This window comes from Lissotriton vulgaris, chromosome 10 (assembly GCF_964263255.1).
Source record: "Lissotriton vulgaris chromosome 10, aLisVul1.2, whole genome shotgun sequence".
Classification (NCBI taxonomy): domain Eukaryota; kingdom Metazoa; phylum Chordata; class Amphibia; order Caudata; family Salamandridae; genus Lissotriton; species Lissotriton vulgaris.
In genome coordinates this window covers 871,937,414-871,959,712 of record NC_141698.1, presented here as the reverse complement: position 1 = coordinate 871,959,712, position 22,299 = coordinate 871,937,414, and the positions used below count along the sequence as shown (strand labels likewise).

The 22,299-nt window shown below is 42.7% G+C and overlaps 1 protein-coding gene across 1 annotated transcript in view; it reads left to right on the top strand.

Moving 5' to 3' along the window:
• ZNF804B (zinc finger protein 804B) overlaps positions 1–22,299 on the top strand; it is a 938,225-nt gene that overhangs the window by 894,524 nt on the left and 21,402 nt on the right. The gene's annotated exons all lie outside the window — the stretch shown is intronic.

Here is a 22,299-nt window from a genome sequence, read left to right as displayed (position 1 = left end):
CAGAAACTTCTTCCCACCCAGCATTCCCCCAAGTCTTCCAATAAAAATGGTACCTCAGTTATGTGGGTAGGCCTAGTGCCCACTACATGCAACGGCCAAAAACGCAACAAGGTAAAGGTTTTACAAATGGGTATATGTGGATTTCCAGCTCTAGCACAGCCGGCATTCAGGGAACCCTATCAAGCCTGCACACTTTTGAAAACTAGACAATTAGGGGAGTCCAGGGTGGTGTGCTTTGTGTGGAATCAATGAGGTTTTTATACCCGCAAAACATTTTCATTACATTTCTGTGATGGAAACTTCAGGAATCCACAAACTTCTACCCCTCAGCATCACCCCACTTGTGTGGATATAAGAGCTACCCTACTTGTGTGAGTGGACTTAGTACTCTAACGGAAATGGGGCTCTCTGCTCCCCCAGATGGACAAGTCGTTGCCAATTGCCACAATCTACCTCTCCAAGGCATACAAACTGTTGCCCTCTTTAGTTTTGAATGAAGGCATGGCCATCCCATGATGGACAGACCACAGCCCTATGTTCCCTAGCTTCTAGTGGGTTATCAGCCAACCCTACTCTGGTATGGCAGATTGGGGGCAATTGTCCCATCTGCCCCTTAGGAGGGGCAGAAAGACTCTTTCCCTATTTACTTAGGCTGAAGGCATAGCCATGCCCAGGCTGGGCAGCCCACACCCTTTTTTAAAAAAACAACTCCCTGGGTTCTAGTGGGCTGTCTGCCTACCAGGGGGCAGATATTGGGGTAATTACCCCATACAGATCCCCAGGGAGGACATAAAGACTAATTGTCTTGTTGGAGTGGGGCATTGCAGTGCCCATGTTGGGCCAGTGCTAAAGTTAAAAAAGAAAAACTTTCCCTGGAGTCTGCCCTCACCATGGGCATATCAGGGGTAATGACCCCATCTGACCCAGAAGAGGCTGAAAGATTGTTGCCCAATTTACTTGGGATGCAAGCATAACAATGCCCATACTGGGCAGACCTCACCTCTATATTTATGAAAAGAAACTGTACCTGGCTTCTATTGGGCTTTTTGCCCCCAATGGGGGCACATCAAGCATAACGAACTCAATCTTCCCCACAAGGGAACAGAAAGACTATTGCCTCATTTAGCTGTAAGTGAAGGCATTGCCTGCCCATGGTGGGCAGCCTCCACCCCAATATATATTTTTTAAAGGTGCTCTGGCTTCTAGGGGTCTCCCTGCCCCCTCCAGGGGGACAGATTGGGAGCATTTACCTGGAGTGGAGACATAGTCATGACCAGGCTGGGCAGTCCCCAACCCTGTATTTAAATATAACATTCCCTGGCTTGTAGTATGCTTTATGGAGCCTTCAGGGAGCAGATTGGGGGTGATTATTACCCCCATATGCCTCCCAGTGGGCAGAAATACTATCTTTCTTGTTGGGTGGGGCATGGCTATGCCAATGGTGGGTAGCACCTACACTCATATTTTTTGCAATTTTGTTTTTTTTATTAAAGTCCATGAGTACAAATATATTCATATATTTAACAAATAACATAATGTCTCTCAAAGAAAAAGTAGTTCACAGCAAAGGCAAAAAGAACACATAGTACTACATATCAGAATTATACATTAATCCCAGATATCCGTAACCTATAGTTACAAAACTAATCACAGCTAATCTTGTTATAGCTGCTACTATCTGACAAACAACAATGCAATCATTCAAACTAAGAGAGAGAAATATAATGAAAGCACAAGACAATACTTTTATACCTCCATATAATTCATAACTGTCCCCCATATCTGGCAACCTAGTTTCCTTTTCCATCTGCCTTTCATGGCATAAAGGCTATATTCCAAATTAAAAGTTGACAGAAATCTTGCCCTTCATAACTCAAAAGATGGGGGTCATTTTGTAGCCACATTGATGCGATACAGAGCCTTGCAACGGCAGTAGCAATAAAAATCAAATATACAGAATGTATGGGTAAGATATCAACTGTTGATCCCTTTTCCATCCCCAACAGAACCTGAGTGGCAGATAATCGTATAGGTACCCCCAAAATCTCGCCCAAAAATGTCTCTATATGCCCTGTAAACGTGGATAAGTGCCTACATGAATAAAATACATGTACAATATCAGCAGCTTCGATCCCACAGCCAAAACACTTAGCCCCATTTATACAACCCCACTCAGACAATTTGGCTTGCATGTAATATTAATTGAACACTGTTTTAAAATGTTGGGCTTGCAGATTTGCTGACATGAATAATCACCCAGCCAGCTCTAGGGAAGTCTCCAGTTGGATACCCTGACACCCCAATCAGTTGTCCCATTTATGATTTTGAGCTTCCAAGTCGGTATCTAATGTATCCAACATTAAAGTATTACGTGAGCCGATCCGTGAACCTTTCCTGACTGCCTCAACAAGGGGATTAGCTTGAATTCTCCATCTGGCTTTTAAAAAATAATCACAAATTTGTAAATATTTAAAGAAGTCAGCCCGAGGTAAATAAAATTGATCACTTAATTGGTCGAAAGATTTCATGTCATTTACCAGAACTTTGCCCCTCCATTTACACATCATCCGGTCAGAAAATACTGATGGAAAAAGAGTAGTTGCTGTTAATGGCGTATACCAAGATATCTTCTCCACCCCATACTTTTTTTTAACAACTGACCATACTTTGTAAGCAGCAATAATAACCTTAAACCGAGTGCGCTTATAGTAACTTCCGTCCACGTTAATGAACAGTCAATTTTTGGCATCACTGCCTAGCAACATTTGATAGATGGAGGGGGATTCCACCCTAGTTGCTGGTTCAACACCAGTCAAAAGTATATTCATATGTTGCATCATACATGCGTAAAAGTGCAGTGTAAAATCTGGAACAGCCCATCCCCCCTGTTCCCTAGGTAGGGCCTTAAACCGCATTGCTCTGCGTGCCTTGCCCTGAGCCCATATAAATCTGGCACATATCGACTGCAAAAGAGCAAGAGTACTTCGCGGGATCTCTAAAGGGACTGCCCAAAAAAAATATAATATTTTCGGCAAGATCATCATATTAAGAACATTGCATCTTCCCACCATAGTCAAATGGAGGCACTCACAACGATCCAATTGTTTCCGAGTCTCTTATACCAACCGCCCCCAATTAGATTCAACCAAGGCCATCAGACAAACCCGGATCCTGTTCCCAAATAAACCACTTCCTCCACTACCCTTTGATCCACAAATGCATGTATGTTAGTGCATAAGATTTGTGTCTTTGTAGAATTCAGTTTGTAGCCAGAAGCTGCCCCGTACTGTACCGCCAATTGCTCTATTTCAGGCATAACCATTGCTGGATTTGTTGTTACTACTGCTACGTCATTGGCATAGGCAAGAAAGCGAAATTGATCTTGCTGCAATCTAACTGAAGTTATCTTGGGGCTGTCTTATAACATTTTTAAAAAAGGATCAATATAAAGGGAAAACAGTAAAGGGGAACAAGGACATCCTTGTCTTGTGCCACGCGAAATTAAAAATGTCTTGGACTCAAGACCCATTATGCAATGGCTTGCGGTAAAGTGTTTGTATAGCAGTAAGAAAATGCTGTTTGAACCCCCGTTGATGCATTACCGCCCACAAAAACCCCCAAGAAACACGATCAAAAGCCTTCTCAGCATCTAATAAAATAGGGCTAAACGGTTCCCCTCTACAGTTCGCGTAGTCCAGAAGTGTTATTACTCTGTTGACATGGTTCGTTGTTCCCCGCTTAGGTATAAAACCATGTTGCCGAATTGATACCAGTGGCGTTACTACCTCCGCAAGTCTAGTTGCTAGGATTTTTTAATATATTTTGCCATCTGCGTTCAAGAGAGATATGGGGTGGTATGAGGCCGGGATCTCCGGAGGCTTATCTTTTTTCACGAAAACAATGATGTTTGCATCATCCCAAGTTGCCGGAGATGACCCCGCCTGAGCCTCTCTACATATTTCCAACAGATATTCCTGCAGGACACCCAAAAAAGTTTTATACACCTCCAGCGGTATTTTATCCGGCCCTGCTGCCTTCCCGTTTGCTAATTTATTTATGGCCTTTTCTAGTTCACCCCTAGTTATAGGTGCCTCTAACTTCTCCGCCTCCAACTCATCTAAATTTCGCTCACAGGAACGCTGCAACAGAGGCTCAGACTTTTGCTGATCATATTCTACTCCAGAATATAATACTTCATAAAAATCTTTAAAAACCTCTAGTATCCTCGCCTCCGTTTCTACCCGATTCCCCCTCAAATCACAAACTGCACTAATTCTCTGAGCTGCTTCCTTAACGCTCACCTTTTGTGCCAAACATCGACCACTTGCCTCTCCATATTCATAGTTCAATTGCTGATTCACTAGATGCTTTTTAGCTGCCTCTTGACTCCAGTGCAGATTTACTTTGGACTTGCATCTAGCAACTTCTGTTGCAAAATCTCCGATATTTACACCATCATGTATAGCCACCATAAGCTTTTCTTCTGCATGCCTCAGTGTGTGATACAGTGCCTGCAAAATACTACTAACTTTCTTTTGCCTATACAGACCATGGCTAATAACTTCCCCCCTAAAGGCCGCTTTAAAAGCGTCCTACACATATCCTACAGCTGCACTCCCACGATTAATCCGAAAGAAATGTTCAATCCATTTATTCATATGAATAATAAACTTTTCATCTAATAATAATTTCCTATCAAATGAAAAACAACGTGGCTTGTAGGCTATTTGAACGCTAGCCAGAGTCAATATAAGGGGACCATGATCTGAAGTGACCTTTGGATACACTTGTATCTTGGCGTCCTTCAAAAGATGAGCCGGAGCAAAAAAAATAATCGAGCCTCACAAGTTTTTGATGCGTGCATGAATAAAAAGTGTACCCTGGGTTTTCTCCCCTTAACATAGCCCAAGCGTCGACCAGGCCATGTGCTTTGACAAGCAATTGAAAAGCCTTGTATTCTTTTGGCTTTTTGCCAGTGTACCTGTAGTTCGGATTGCGAACACAGTTGGGTGCAGGATGAATATTAAAATCACCACAAATTATAAGGGGTGTTGGCCATAGCGCCAGCTCAACATTAAGTAGCTCTAAAACCGCTGTCTCATCAAAATTTGAGCCATTGAAAGAACATATTGTAAAATCTGACGTTCCAAAAATACACTCAGCTATGGTCCATCTTCCATATTTATCAGCTAATGTTCTACCAGAGCTAACCATCTGTTATTTTGCCAAACTTACTACCGCCCTTGATGTAATTGATTGTTCAGTACACATCAAAACCGTATACCCCAGCTCTGCTAACACTTTTCTCTTGGCCGTTGCTACATGAGTCTCCTGAAGGCACATTAAGTCACACTGAAGCATCTGCAATTCGCTTGCCACACGCTGCCTTTTATTGAGGTGATTTAGGCCCCTAACATTCAAAGAGCCCAGTCTGATACCTTTATCCGTCATCTACTCTCCATACATTTTGTCCCTGAGCCACATTCACCTGTTGCTTAATCAGAAATATGTACTCATGACTTATTTTTCTTTTTCTCCCCAAACCCCTCCAAAGCCCTCCATCCCCCCACTCTCCCCCAAACCCGAACGACACCCCCCACCCAAATCGAGGCGTAAGGACCATGTCCTCAGTAATGGGGAGTGTTTGTGTACTGCCCCCCCCCGTAACCCTCACCGTGGCCCATCCGTCACAAAAACACTTCAGCAGTTCATCCCTGGTGCCCACATATTTTTCTCCTTTTTTATTTTATACTACCAACTAGCTATCTAGATTAATTACAGCACCTTACACCTTGCATTTCCCATTCCCTCCTCCCAAAAAAACCCTAGCAGCTACTATACTGTATATACTACATCATGACTGCTATACACCACTACATATCATAATATTGCACACATATTAGCAATATGCTGTAAAATAAGATACCCCCCCCCAAAAAAAGGGAACAGCTGGCCTGCTAACTAGTCACAAGGGATGTTCTAACTTGTCCTGTGTTGTCGCTTACTCGTTTGTCATTGTATTCCAATATTCTTGTGCGCCATCTCTGATGTAAAGTACTTAGTGTTTCCATTAAAGATAACTTTTAACTTGGCGGGATTTAGTAAAAAGGCCTGCCCTCCTTCAGCCTGAAAAGCTATTAGTTGCCGCAATCTCCACCTTTGCTTCACTGTAGCAGGACAAAAATCAGGGTGCACAAAAAATTTGCAGCCCTTGCCCGACCAACGCTTATCTGGCCTTGCAAGATCGTATAATGCTTTGCGCAGCAAATAGTTGTTCAAACAAACTAGAATAGCACAAGGTTGTGCCTTTCCAACAGACCCACCCACTCTTGTACGTATAACAAAGGGGAATCTATGTGCACGAATAACCTCCGTCTCCCAGTTCCAGTCTTTTAAATCAGGGAAGTCCTCTTTAAACATTTCCACCACAAATTGTCCCACATCTTCACCCTCCCGCTTTTCGGGTACATTCAAAATACGAAGATTATTACGTCTTGATCTATTTCCCCTACCTGTGATCTTCCAATCAATGTCCACTCTAGTCTTTTGTAACTCTATGATGGTCGACTGTTGTTTTATCAATGAATCTTCTACCCCGGAAATACGTTCTTCTGCCTCCACGACCCTTGTAGTTATCTCAGCGCAAGACTTTACAATTCGATGGTTAGTATTTTGTAATTTACGCACTGCCCCCTGTGTGCGTAGGCCTTCTGCCATTGTCTCTTCCCTGTGGGCCATTATAATTTCATAAATTGTATTTAGCGATATCTCACCACTGCCCTCACCAGGGTTACCAACAGCTGATTCTGACTGGGCAGAGTGTATACCAAGTGTACTATTCCAGATAGGCTGGACCAGAGGTATCCTCATATCTGTTCCCCATGTTCTTGTATTTTCCTCACAGTCTCTTGGTTTGCAGATTGCTCCAAAGAGGAATCATCCTCACCTAGGTGAGAGTCTATCTCATCCCCGCAGTCCCCGGCTACACTCAGGCTGTCATTGCCCTTATCATCGTTGTCATTCTCTGAAACATTTCCGGAAACAGTCGAAAGGTCCGACATGGAATAACATTTTCCACCTGACCCAGCAGAATCTACATCGCTCATCTTTTCCTGCACACCGGGGCCATTGTTGCACCTGCCCTTCTAAGATAATAGTATCCACATTGTCTGCAGTTGATGACCCCACAATATTACTTGATATAGTACTAGTAGCGGCATCCCCCATAACAACATCACTCGCTGCCATCAATGAACCAGGGGCTCTCTTACCCTCCGAACCATTAAGTGTCTGATTGATTCAAGGGTGGACTTACTTGATTGACTTGGGCTTAGACCCCCACCTTGCCACTAGACGCCACTTTTTTATAGAAGATACAGGCACTACGCAGTCTTTTTTAGAGATATCTTGTTGCCCATTCCTTGGCGATTGCAGGGATCGATTCAATAGTCCCACAGTGTCAGGGTCGTTACCCCCAACTATATCCACCGAGCCTACTGCCATAGACTGTGCCACAGACCCCCACATATTCATTCCCTCACAGCGAGCAGGTATTTCTTTGGCCCCATTTTTTTAATTCGGGGCAGCCTTAGGAGTACCAGCCCCACTGGTCAAGTCCCCCGGAGGGACAGAATTATTTGCCGCAGCGCCGTGAGTTTTAGCCCCTCTACCTTTTGGAGCAATCTCCCAGCTCTGTCTCTCACTCCAATAAGGTCGAATCGAGGTCAAAATAAAAAAAAGCCAAAAATCAGCCCAAGGAATAGCCGGGATTCGGCCACCGCTCACCTCTGCACACTTTCCGCTCCGCTCTGCACTTTTTCCCGTTCTCACTCCGTGGTTCCTCCTCCAGGTCCCTGCCGAGTCAGCGAAACCACCGAAGACGCTGTTTTTCCCCCGACGCTGTGTTGCCTCTCCACCCAAGACTCTCGCTAAAGTTATTCCCCACAAAGGACACCTCAGATGCCAGCCACCATGAATCTCGACACGGCAACAGCAAACCACCACGCCTGGATGGGTGAAGTCGGCCACAGGTGAGAGGTTACACCGAGGCAGTCCACAGCCTACTCACACAGCCACTGCAGAGGACGCCATCTTGCCTCACCTACACTCATATTTAAAGAAAAAACATTAACTGTTGTCTTGTACCATTTCTTTTCCCCAGAAGGTAGATTGGGGGTAATCACCCTTATCTGGCCTCCAGGGGGGGGCAGTGACACTTTTACTATAGTTTTAGGGACGGGTCATAGCCATGCCTTTAATGGGAAGCCCCCACTCCCTATAATTATTATTTTAAACAAAAAGAGTGTTTAGTGGGCTTTCTGCCCTTCCAGGGGGGTGTTTGGTGTTTATTACCCCCATATGCCCCCAAGGGGGCCAAAAGACTATCTCTGTTATTGAGGTGGGCATAACTATACCCATGGTGGGCAGCCCCTGGTGTCTAGTAGACTTTCTGCTTTTTGAGGCAGCCAAGTCCAACCTGGGCACCCCAGATGCTGTAACAGACTGGGGGCTGCCCAGAGAGACCATCCCTGGCTGTCCCAGCCAGCTCCCCAAAATAGGCAGCATCTTCTATGCTGCCCACAGGAGTCTGCAGCTGTTCACCCATTGCCCACTCCTGTGGGCAGAGTATTTAACACCATAGTAGCCATCCACTTCCCTCAGACACTTGCACATCCTCCATTGGGAGAGTGCTGAGGCACTCCCTCAATCCTCTTCTGTAGACCCCAGAGATGGGGTCCCAGGTAAGCATGGGCGCAAAATCCGTTCCGCTCCCGGATTTCGCGGATTTTCGGTAAATCCGCAATCATCGAACTCCCGCAAATTTACCGAAAATTCGCGAGCAGCAGATTTGGGGGGCAAAAGTTCAAGCTTTGAGTTGTAACTATTTTAGGATGGCGCCGGCAAGCTGCCAGCGCCATCCTAAAATAGTTACTAAGTTAGCTAAGTTAGCTTCATCAGGAAGCACTAATAGATAAAATAAAGCAGGTGCTCGAGCACCTGCTTTATTTTATCTATTAGTGCTTCCTGATTGGTCTCTGACCTTTTATACACACAAGAGGCATGAACTCGCATGGAAGCCCCGCACGTTTGGTCCTGCTCACACACTCGCGGTGTGCACCGTCTTCCCGCAATTTACCCACCATGATAGGTCACTCAAGGGACCCCTGCGCCCTTCGGGACGATTGCATAGTAACACACACATGGTCGCTGGAACTAGTTGAAGCTCAAATTCAGTGACTCATTCATCAGCCCAAAAACAATTGTGAGCGTCGTCGAGGCTGGGCAGGTGTGCCTTCTTCCCAAATCTGCCCTAAAAAATCAGCTGTGATGCTGGATAGAGGCCTTTGTATCCTTGACTTTCACGAGCGCAATCCTTGTGCTGTTCCTGTGACCAGGAGCTTCTTTCTCTTCATCTGCTGCTCTGATCAGTCTCTGACCATATATACACACAAGAGGCACTTGAACTTGCACAGAAGACCCCCCCATTTAAAAAGGCCACAAAATCTGCGAATTCGCGAATTTTGTGGATTGCGAGTTCGCAAATTCGCAAATTCGCGAAATGCAAATTTGCAAAATTAGCCCATGCTTAGTCCCAGGCCCCCTGCTCTTCTCAGGGGAACACCACTTTGCTACTCCTGTCTGCATCGCTGGGGCCCAGAGACATGATCCCGGGCTCCTTCTTGTCCTCCAAGAGACTGTGAAAGTGCTCCCCGCATCTCTGTTATTGGTGGGGCCTGGGGTTTGCGGCCTGGGACCACATACATTAAAACTAGCCCAGTGATTGGGATCTCTGGTTCTCCAGGACTGTAGGGTGGGGGCCCCATGCATGCCTCCTTCCACGGTTAATATTATAAGATACTCCTTGTGGATGCACCCGGGTCCTGACTCCTGGCCCATCCTACAGGTTTTTTCAGCATTTCAGAGAAGGTCCACGTTCTCTGAGACCTTGCTGGCAGGTCAAAGGCTAAATCCTTCTATATGTATCTCAGACTCTATTGGGACATTTTGCATGATATTTGGCTCATTGTGCTCCTGGTGGTGAACGCTGACAATGTGGAGCAGTTTCCTTAGGTCTCCTAGTCTCTAAGGTTTTGAACGCTACATGGAGATGTTCCCCTTGGTCCTGGCACCAGTTTTGTTTTCCGCTTTCTCCTCTGGTGCTTCTCTCCTCCTTGGCATAGAAGTCCACGTCTTCCTCCAATTAGTCCTTAGGGAGTGTAGGGGGACCAGCCTCCATGGTTCTGGGGAGAAAATCACTGATCCTGGGGTCAACTCTAGTCAAAGTCTTTAGTCCAGAGGAGCAATCTTCCTTCCAGTTAGCCATGGCAACCATCTCCAGTTCCAGTGTCCAGGAAAAAGCACAAACAAGAGAAAGCTCTCACCCTTGTGCAAGACTTTTTAAGTGGAGGCAGAGAGTTCTAGAAGCCAGGCACCTCTGGCCAATCTCGGGGTGCCATATCACCTCTCCACCAGTCCGAACCCTCGTGTAAAACATGCTGGGACAATTCAAAATGGCATCATCCAGGAGACACTGGTCACATCTCCTTTAGGGGCCTCAGCTCTGCCCCTCGCTGACATCACTGCCAGGGCCTTTACCATCAGAACCTCAAAGCAGAAACTCCTCCTTTGTTGGCTCCAGAGGTCTGGGCTCACTCCTTTGCTCACTGGACTTTGCCTGACTTATCCCTCATACAGTGAGACAGCTAATTGATGCATTTACTTCACCCTCCAACCCTTTCCTCCTCAGGTGTTTAGTGAAGCACTATTATTCGCTGGATTTGTGCAGGCAGCTTTTGTTCCTGCTGCTAGAGAGAAATGCAATTAACTTGGCTTACCAGGGTGAAAAAAGACTGAGTTGTGAAAATGAGTTAATGAAATATGACAATCTTGGCGGATCTATAAGCGGTGCAATCATCTTCTTAGAATGCGCATATTTGATTTTGGCTCACATGATCCACCCCAGTTTGATAGGTTACTGGAATTTGTAGGCCAAAGGAAAGTGAACCACTCTAGTTTTCCTTATTTGTAAAATAAAGAGTCACTGCAGAAAAAACAATAAAGCACGCTGACTTTCCTTGTGGTGTAAACTAGCATTAAAAGGCCTACCACAGTTCAGTATTTAACCCAGTAGAGTCCTCTTTGCACTAGGCTACCTGTGTGCAGACCTGGTTGCGCAAAACGTAAGTCTCAAACATGCAATCCTCACATGTGTGCCCACGTGATCACTTGTAACTAGCCAAGTGCCCCTTACCTCATTGCAGCAGCCCTATTTTTAAAGGTGGACACTGGCGATAAACATGTGCGGTCCATTTTCCATGTGATTACCAAGGGTTAGATTAACCCACAGGAATATTTAAAAACCGGGTGATTGAAAATACAAAAGATCTGGGTGCATTGAATGGGCGGAACCCAATTGCAACACTTTTTAATCATAACCCATGAATAGTACAAAACTGTGACCTTGGAGAGCAAATATTATGTTTTGAGAATACAATGAATTGTGGATATGACTAGAACTTTGACCTACCTTGAAATCCCCTTGGACAGCCGCCACTTTAATTTGGAATGATCCAGCTAAAATATCACATAGGTTTTACATTGATACCAAAGTGTTAGCATTAGGAGGATGTGAAAGCAACTGAACTGTTCTAAAAATCTCCCTGGCAGAATTGCTTGCTGATCTGCTTTTTCCCATAAAGTATTTAGTATTTTTCTGCTTTAACCCCCGATTTATATTCCAAGATGCGGCACTTATAATAAGTCTTTTCTATTGGGGAGTAGTTACCCCTCCAGACTTTCTCCTGTTTTCGACAGCCTCTTTTTAATTCTCTAAGCTTTAGTGAATACCATCCAGCCTTGGGGAGTCTTCTGTAGTTTTTGACTACTCTAAGTGGGGCGAGTTTATTTGCTGTCTTTTTATCCAATTGGAAAAACTGGCCACAGCCTCGTTTGATTCACCAGTTACTACAGGATAAGAAGATTTTAAGGCCTCTGTCAGTTCCTTATTATCATCTTTATTCCAGGCCTGAAGGGAAATATCTCGACCCATATTGACCTCCTTAAATTTTGTTGAAGTGGTAAGGATGATAAACTTCATGAGCATATGATCCGACCAAGTGGCCAAGAAATCTCAGTTTATTTTCACTTACATTTTTCTTCATATATTTCTGCAAGGGAAACAGTATACCTGCTCATGACAGAGGTACATTTTAGACCACATCAAAAATGGGGGCCTATCCATACTACTGTGGGCACCCATGTAATTGCTAGTTTGTGGGTGTTTATGTAGCTTTCAGGGTGTGAACACACTCAATACCCATTCGATCGATTAGACTTACACAAATTATTTGGCTACAAAAGTAAAATATTATGTGAAAGTAAACACATTTCTTAGGGCCAAATACTATTTTATGAACCACTGGTAAAGTTTGCCTTATAAATCATATTCACCATTCTAAGTGCAACCTTGTTGGCTAAATGTATTTGTAAATTGTAACCAAAGAGCAGAGAAGTACACGTGTTCAATAAAAGAGTGTAGTTTATTATTAGAGTGCTAACAAAGTTCAAAGACATATCTCCTTTTATAATATAAAACAGTCTGTGAGTCTTTCTTTAGAACTAATCAATTTAAAAATCAGAAACAAAATTGGAAGTTGAAAGAATGTCTCCAAAAGCAAACAAATATGCAACCTTTGTAATGTGCTCCTTAAAGAATACTGAATATACCTGTTGAGGCCAAAGAAAACTCTCATGTTACTAAGCTTTTATACATACTTTATTTCTATCTGAATTTTTATATTTAAAAAATGCACATTTATCTTAATGATCTGAAGGTATTTATCAAAAGTATTTGATCTCAGATCCGGTAGCATGAGAAGCCTATCATGTGCTTGTATTCCTAAAGCACCTCACTTAATAAAATGGGACACATATGCTATCCACCAAATGCACAACAATGATACCTAATAACCCCGGCCGTAGTGGGCGTAGTGGGGCTCAGCGGAGCTACGCGGAATGGGCAAGAAGCTACGCCCACTCCCGCACTCTGCGTAGCCCCACTACGCACCTCCCGCCCACTCTCCAATACATACATTATTTAAGAAAAATACCCTAAATAAACAAGTTTAAAGCAGTTACCGTGTCCGGGGCTCGTCCGGGGCTCCCTATTGGAATAGCGTCCTGTCAAAGATACCAATGCGCATGCGCGGCCGCCCGCGCATGCGCATTTCTCCCGAGAAATGCGCATTTCTCCCGAGAAATGCGCATTTCTCCCGAGAAATGCGCATGCGCGGCCGCCCGCGCATGCGCATTGGTGTCTATGACGGGACGCTATTCCAATAGGGAGCCCCGGACGAGCCCCGGACATGGTAACTGCTTTAAACTTGTTTATTTAGGGTATTTTGCTTAAATAATGTATGTAGGGGAGGGCGGGAGGGAGGCGGGTGGCGGCCGACTCGGCTACGCACACGGAGTGGGCGTAGTGTTGCCCGGCTACGCTGTCTACGCAAAATGCGTAGGAGGCAACACTACGCCTACTCCGCGGGCGTAGCCGATTCGGACGCCCAGGGCTAATACTTAATCATTTTCTTTTCTGTATTATTGCTTTAAATAGTACAAACCTGATTAATCTCTCAAAATACAAGACAGCTGTATGTTGCATTGAATTATGTATACTGTAGGGGGTAAAAAAAATGTAAGCTCTTAATTAAAAATGCTAATTGCGATCAATTTATATATTTTACCCACGTTCACAGACAAAAATGTAGTGTGCATGAAGATTAATTATACATGATGTATGAGAGCAGGCACTGACCATGCCTTTCCAAGCAAATTCCTGAAACAAGTTTTGTAAATCTATTTTCATATATGAAAACGTTCGTGTGTCTTGTTTCAAGCGAAAAAAATAGTTCAAGTGTAATCACTCTTGCCTTGTTTTTTGAACCAATTACTTATCTGTAAGCTTCCTTACTAAGATTCTTTCTCTATTATCCCACTACCTACATGACCACGTAATGTGGCAGCATTACTGCTACCTACCACACCTTCCCAACCTTTCTCTGCTATCTATATCCCCAAAGCAGTTACCTATAAAACTCTTCTACTCTGACGCAACATCCGGTAAATAAACCAACCATTACCTCCTCTTCATCACACTCCTCCTATTTCTTATGTGACTCAGGTATGGCTAAGCTAATACAGTCAGTCAAACGAAACTTTATTTGGTTTGTTACAACCATAAAAATACATTTTACCTCTTATACTGATAAAAAGATGAACAACAAAACATAACACAGCGGTATCACGAAACATATTACATCTCAAAGTACTTATAATGTAACTTTAAAAAAAAAATCTGAGTATTATGACATTTGAGTTATTAAAATCACTTAATTCATTCCTATACATCATCTCCTTCAACATGCAGCACGTACTTCTGTTATCCCTTAATTGTTCCACCTTTATGTAATGTTAAGGTGGGGCTTTTTTTAGTTTTTACTCTGTGCACTTGAGGAACACCTTAACTTTGTTCATATATCTCCCCAAAGCACAGGCTATATCTAAATTCCTCTTTTCCACCAAAAGGTTAACGGCTTGCATCCTGTTCATAATCTTATACTTTTTAAAAATAGGACATAAAAACTCCTTTCATATGTCTAAAAACCTCAAACAATCTAGTAAAATGTGTAAAATATCGCAGCTGGTGCCTAATGTGCAAGTACATTTGCCATTACATCCTATCATTAGGTTTCGAACCCTGTTATTCGCATAACTTCTGTTCATCCCAATTCGCATTTTTAATACTTCACGCTTGGGCTATAACTTGGTAGCCGGTCCACATAGGGGAAATGTTGGTCGCTTTCCCAGACCAATGACATGTGGGCTACCGAGGTCTTTTGTAAAAGGTACTCCCGATCATAGATATGAGACATATCGGCCCCTTGAAACCTTAATTCTTTCTTACCAATAGTTATAAGGTCTTGCGGCGAGCATACCTTCAGGTCGAGCACCCCATATGCATTACTTATTGACGCTCTAGTCTCTTTTGCCCAGGGTAGCTCTCTAGTGGCTATTTCCTCTTTGGCCCATTGGGAGATATTAAGAAACTCCCCTGCTCTCAATCGCTGCCAAAAACGTACAAGGTCCATACAAGCAGTTATAGCCCAGGAGGTAATTCCCAGCTCTAGTCTTGCTTCCTGCACCATAGATGATTTAGGCAGCAGGAATAGGCTTTTTAGTATATTTCCCTCCTCTCTGTCCCAGGAGGTCTTACCACTTAAGTAGAGGACCTCGGCTCTGTAGAAAAATTGTTGGGAGACAATTGCTTGGTAGGCTTTTAGAACCGGCCTATCTGACATTTCACCGTAAGTATTATTAAATCTTTTTAGGCCTTTCACAGACGCCATTGGCCTCATTTTTAGTGCTTGCAAGTGTGTATACCATTTCAGGGTACCAGAAAACCACATTCCCAAATATCTATGGTCAGTTACCCTTTCAAGCAAGACTGTGCCAAGGTACCATGAGAACTTCGATTTCCTCCTTCCAAAGCATACAATTTTTGTCTTCTCCATGTTTACTACTAATTTTTTACTTGTACAATATTCTTTAAACCTATTTAATTTTCTCTGGAGGCCTATCGTCTGATCCATAATCACCAGATCATCGGCATAGAGGAGGCACAATATCTGGTTTCCTCCCAGTTTCGGGTTCGCCCCTCTAACCTCTCTTAATTTTGGGGTAGGTCTGCTAAAAATAGGGCAAACAATAGGGGGGCGAGTACGCACCCCTGTCTTAGATCGTTTCCAATTGGGATTCTCTCAGTCAATCCTCCCTCTTCATCCAAAATTATCTGTGCCCAATTCTCTGTGTGCAATGCTTGTATTAGGGCTAACAGGTCACCCTGTATTTTGTACCCTACCAGTGTTGACCACAGCTGCTCCCTGTCCACCACGTCGAAAGCTGCACGTAAGTCCACGAAACAGCAGAATAAATTACCCCTCTGATCAATCGACTTCCGTGCAATGGACGAAAGACAGTGGTCGACCATTGAGTGGCCTTCTTTGAACCCCCCTGTTCTGGGGGTACTATCTGTTTGTCATCCACCCACTCCTTTAGTAAACCTAGGATTACTTTGGAAAAAACTTTTTCACCTATGTCCAGAAGGTTTATTAGGCGAAAGTTTTTTGGGGAGTTTACATCGCCTTTTTTATGTATTGGCCTAATAATTGCCCCTTTCCATCTATCAGGGAATTTGCCAGTGTTTAAAATCTCTATGAACATATTAGAAAAAAACTCCACCCACCATTCTATGTTCATTTTTATAATGATAGCTGGTAAATTATCTGGGCCCGCTGCCCGTGTTAGATTTAACCTAGTTATTATACCTCTAACTAGGTCTGGGGAGAAGCGTATTTTTATTTCTTCCCTTATTTCGAGCCAGATGTCATCTATTGTTCCCTCCCTCCTTGGCTATTTACCATAAATTTCCTCTTGGTAGGTCACCCACTTGTCCTCTGGCACGGAGCACTACAGGGTCCCTAGGACATTTCCCGTGCATTCCTGTGTTAACTTCCAAAAACCTTTGACATTTTTTTCTTCGATTATCTCAAGTAGGTTCCCCCAACATTTATCCTTAAAGATCCTTTTTTTATCTCTAATAATTGACTTATATTTTATCTTTAATTTCCTAAGTTCTAATGCCGCTTCATCACTAAAGTTACCTATAAGGCGTCTCTCCTGTTTCCTAATACTGGCCTTTACTTTCCGGCATTCATCATCAAACCAATGTTTGCTATTATTAGGGTGTAATTTTGCATTATTTACAGACTTGTATTTACTGTGCTTTCATTTTATCCTGAGGCATTATACATCTTATTAACGGTGAAATAAAAGAAATAAAACAAATGTACACCTGGAATGCTCAAAGACAGACATGGGATTACAGGTATTTATCCCTCCATCTACTCAAAAGCTAGAAAAAGAACTAAAAGAAATTCTTTAACCATAAGATATATCACCCTTCAAAATAGAAGTATAAAAATGTTATTCATACTGCTGAGCTACGTCATAGCTATACATGTTTGTTCAATGAATGTGGGTGGAGAAGCTCAAGTTGCAGCCTTGAGTATGTCCACCACAGAGACCTCTGATCCACTCAGCCCAGGATGTGGCAATGTCTCTGTTGGAATAGTCTCTAAAAAAAAAGGAGTTTTCATGACACCACCCTGATAGACAATCAAAATAACCAGTTTGACTCATATTGATAAAGTAGTCGAAGATGGCTTCTCTCCCTTTCTAACAGGTTCAAAATTAACAAAAAGGCTGTGAAACCTTCTAATCTCAGCAGATCTCCCAAAACAAACTGTAACTGCTTGTACCACATTAAAGGGGGTCTTAACCATACACCCACAAAAATGTTTAGTTGGGTAAAGCGACTGGACTCTCTCTGTCATTGATGGCGGGGGAGCTAACAGGTATTGTTCATTAAACATACTCAAAGAAAGGGACAATACTTGTATAATAGCTGCCCTAAAAGTGCATGTCGAGATTTCACCACAGCTGGTGTTATTTGGGAATGATGAGTGCTCTAGGGGCACAGAACGACAGTCATACTCTTTATTTGTAGTGTTGTAGTGTTACGCACTGGGCCCAGGAACTTTCCCCACTGTTTGTCTAATCTGTTATATTGTTCATCAATTGGCATTTGGCCATCACCATGCTCTCTTGATCCTCCAGTGGATTTTGTTTTGTGCTGAAAGATACTGGATATATCCAGAGGGTGGCCAATTACCAAGTGAGGACCATGAACAAGGTAATAGCTACACTCAAATTGTTACTAAGCAAAGTTTTAGGTAAGTCAATATTCGGAATACAAAAGTATATCAATTAGAAGATTTACTCACAAGTAAATAATGAGACAGAATCAGCAAAGTTTAGTTTAAATCACAGAGTTCAGAACCTCTATTCAAATGTAAGAATTTTAAATAAATGACATATGATCTCAAATCAAAATAATCTGGTTTAATACAGCAAATATTAACTCTGCGAGATCCAAGGACAAAGGGAAACTCTTCCTCAGCTGAGCGAGATTTGGGTGACAATAGAATGTGGATCGGTAGGAAATGAGTTGAGCCTCAAACAAACCATGGGGAAAGCTCGGATATTTCCAAGTTACCAGTTCATTAAAGATGGAGATCTGTCTCAGTCAGTTGCCATAACCTTGAAGTCAGTGAACCATTTCAACTGAAAAGGTTCCACTATGCTAGCTTACCAGACAAATGTAGATCGCAGTATTACATCACAGTGTGGTTTGCGCTTTGATGTCCAAGCAGTCCGCCTCAGTGCTGCATCATAGGTGCGTAATCGCTAGCCTAGTCCAGTTCTAAAATCTGTCTAATTGCACTCCATGGGTTCCCAGGGTAACACCCCTAAATATCATCAAAAATGTCGGACTTCTCTGCTCCATTGGTCGTCTTCGATAGGGTGAGGATGATAAAGTAGGTATAAAGTATACAATTCAGGAAAATTAGATGAAGAACATTACGTAGCTTCCTTAATCCTTGTAAGTTTAGTCAGTTTAGTCAGATGAACAATAAAATACTCAGAAGGTAAGTGAGATCATGCTCTAGTAGTTTGCGATCGTTTTTTTCCCCAAGCATCTGTTTGAGGGTTTGAATACAAGTGGCATCTTTGCTAAAAGTGCCTATAAGCTTCAGACTAGTTCTGTCACAATGGAATATACTAAAATATAAATCTCACGTTGAACAGCAAATAATATTAATCCCTCAACTAAATGCATTAATTAACATTTCAATCAAATATTAATACTTTCATGCAACCATAGCGTAATCATAAAATGTTTAAAAATGTCACTGTTACACGCTTATGGCAATTATGCATATAAATCTCTTCTTCATACGTGTCATTAAAGTAGGCACAGTGATAAGTACATTTAATTAAAGAATTCACAGATGTTATTTTATCTAAAACTCGTGTAACACCCACTTTTCTTTTGTCATTTTTAGTGTAAAGGTTGCACAGCGCCAGGAAACCTCCGGTGTCAGTGCGCTTTACAAATGTAGCTTAACATTAACATTAACATTAACATTAACATATAGTACTCTTCATTTCTAGCACATGGAACTTTTAAATGTGGCATGTAAAATCCCTTAGTCACTCTATGATCTCATTTTATAATCACAAGATGAGACTTATTAAAGTTTTAACATTTCACATCTATTAAGTAAACGTAAATATGATATGCAGTACCTAAATCAGAGTTGCAATTTGTCATTTTTAAGAAATGTGAAGCGTAACACTTGTTTGTAGTTATTTATGTAAAATATTGTCACACTTATTTTCTTACTTATTTGTCATAATAATAATAGTGAAAGAGGGAAACTTCTGTTCTATCAGTAGCAATGTCCCAGCTCACATGTGTATAGCTACAGCCTGGCTGAGCTTTGAACCTCTATTTGAGGTTCAATGGTTGTCGAGGCTACTGTCAATGTATAACCTCAAGAGAAAAATCCATATGGCTGAAAAGGCAGTAGAGCAAGAAAACTTATCCTACTCTGATTAAAGGAATTACCAGCTGTATTGTATGTATCCTGAATTGTACTCTTGGAATGAAAGAATTGAGAAATCAGTGGTTGATAATACCTTACTCCTGAGAGAAAACAGTAAATATAGCCTTCTTCCCAACTAATGTACAAATAATCTCCTACTCTCCTGAAGAAAATCACTTTTGCCTGGATCCAATGACCTTGGGCTATTCACAAAATGGGGATCTGGAAACTGGGAAGGTACCTCGTTGGAATAACCCTGCAAAACTATCCGAAGCACCAAGTTGTCCAATAGATGGTCTCTTCAGTTGTGTTGTAAATGAAGAAGTGAGGCACCATCTGCAATCTCCAACTCCCTGCACTAGACTGGAGACCTGTTTCTGACCACATTTGCCTCCTGACTGTCATGAAGGGGCATTAGATTGTGCAAATCCTGCCTGGAATCTTGATCCATTCTAAATCAGTTCTCTTCTTTCTGTAGTTTTCAGATCTCCAGCTTCTATCCTTGGAAGATTTCTGCAAAAGAGTTGCGTGCTTCTGGTACTTATGACTTCTAAGCACCTCTTACACCTCTTCTCTAAACAAATGATCCCCATTATAGGGCATCTTTAGAAAACATACAAAAAAATTATCATAGATCAGGTCAGATAAATATCCCAACAACTGCACAAAGGCTTCACCCTCCTGAATGCTGTAGAGAGTGCCTAAAATTCCTATGACTAGCAACTGGGAGGTGTAAATAACATAGTTCTCTGACATCAAAGCCACATTCAGCCCTACCTTGGATCCTTTCAGAGCCCTTTCTACCATCTTATCAATGGGATCGGCTAAATGCATATTTTCTGAAAGTATGGAGGGCTTTCCAATAAGACTCAATAGGTGAGGGTCATTGGTCATGGCCTGCAGAATTCCAGTGTCGTCTTTAGCTAAAGAAGAAAGCTTGTCCCTGAAACGTGGTAGAAAAATGCTACCAGGGTCCCTACTCTCTCTTTTGAGCAGATTCATAACTTCTGAAATGATAGAGAGCAGAGGCCAGTGTGACTCTGGGCAGAAGAGGCCTGTCAAATTGTCTAAAGCAATCACTGCTAGTAGAAGACTGTTCTTCCTCCATAGTTAGATTAAGGTTAGGTGACATATAAGTTATATTGGGACTTAATATATCCCTCATGGCGTAGGGGAGCTTGCAGAAAACCCAGTCTCCTCTTCGTAATTTTCAGGAAAGACTATGTAATGATGGGAAGATGAGGAATCCTAATGATAGGAATATTCCTGATGAGGATTTGACAAAGATGAATGGAAGGTTTGTGAAGTTATAGATGCAAAAATTCAGGAGGTAGATTGGTTTAAGGATGTTAAGGATGAACTTTGTTGCAAGGATGGTTTGTTATTACGAGGCAGTAGATTGATTTCCTCCACAGTTTTAAGACAACAGGTTATCAATAGAGTGCACAAAAGTCATATAGGTATTTCCAAGACCAAGGAGAGAATCCATGAGGATTGTTCATGGCCTGGGATGGATTTGATGATTGAAAGAAAGGTGTCAGGCTTCTCTATCTCCTCAGGCTCAGGATGATGCTATAAAGGTTCCGCTTCCAGATTGTTCCGAACTCTGACTTTAAGACACAGAGTTCTAGTCAGATCAGGCAGGGGATAAAGGACGGAAGGGGGCTGCAGAACAAAGGCTCTGTAACACATAAGCGGACACCATTAATACACTCCACACATATACCCTGCTACTCTAATTTAGGTCTTGCTAATTCCTAAATACCTTGATATGCAGAACCTTGTGCCAAAGAATACTCAAATCCCAAATGTTCACATCCAGATTGAGACGACCATGTAGGCCTCTATTCGGCTCTGGAAAACTTGATTAACAACAGACAACACCCTGATGTGGGTTAAGCAGCAAATGTAAGTAGTCTATGAAATGTCTTGTAACAGCGCTCATGTACCTAAAAAGCCCTATTCCAATAGTTTATGAGCGACCCCTTGTTGAATTTGTAATGAAAGTGCAGCGCTCCTCCTCCTTGGAGTAATGAGCTGTAATCATGAGAACAAACACAAGCACGAAACCAAAGTACCAGAGCTCCTCACGGGGGATCAATACGCTTCCGATATCCTTTCAGTTACTTGAGTAGTACAGGTTTTCCCCAAAGCGACTCTCAGTATAGAGAATAAATATACACTGGAGCTTTTTAGAAGGTTTGTTACCTCATGAACCGACACAGCAAGGCTCCGTGAAATAAGTTCTGAATGTCCTGAATCCAAACAGAGAGATAGACCAAACCCGACTCTTCTCTCCCTACCTGGCGGCGAGTTGCTTCCAACGTTCCGGGTCTCTACAGGGTGAGTCCTCTCCCTGAGCCACGAACAGGAACCGCCAACAACTGATCCTCGAGTCTTCAATCTCCCGGCTCAAAACAAACAAGGAATTGCACACGCACGGCCGCGCGCGTTGATTCCTTTAAACCGCACCTCCTCGCTAAGCTTTCTGGGAGTAGTAGTCCATTGCTATTCATTATTCTCGGCAGGCGCAATCAGCTGGAATCCTGACAAAAGGTGAGAGATTGAAGTGAGTGTTTGTGTAGTGACAGGATCGTGAAATGTCACTCTCTACCCATGAATCTGCACAAGTTGTTTTCTGGCCCCAGGAAAGAATTAGCACTAGATATTGTGGGTCTGATATAGATATCTAGTGTGGACCATGTTAGAAATGTGTCTTTAGTTGGCAGAGGTA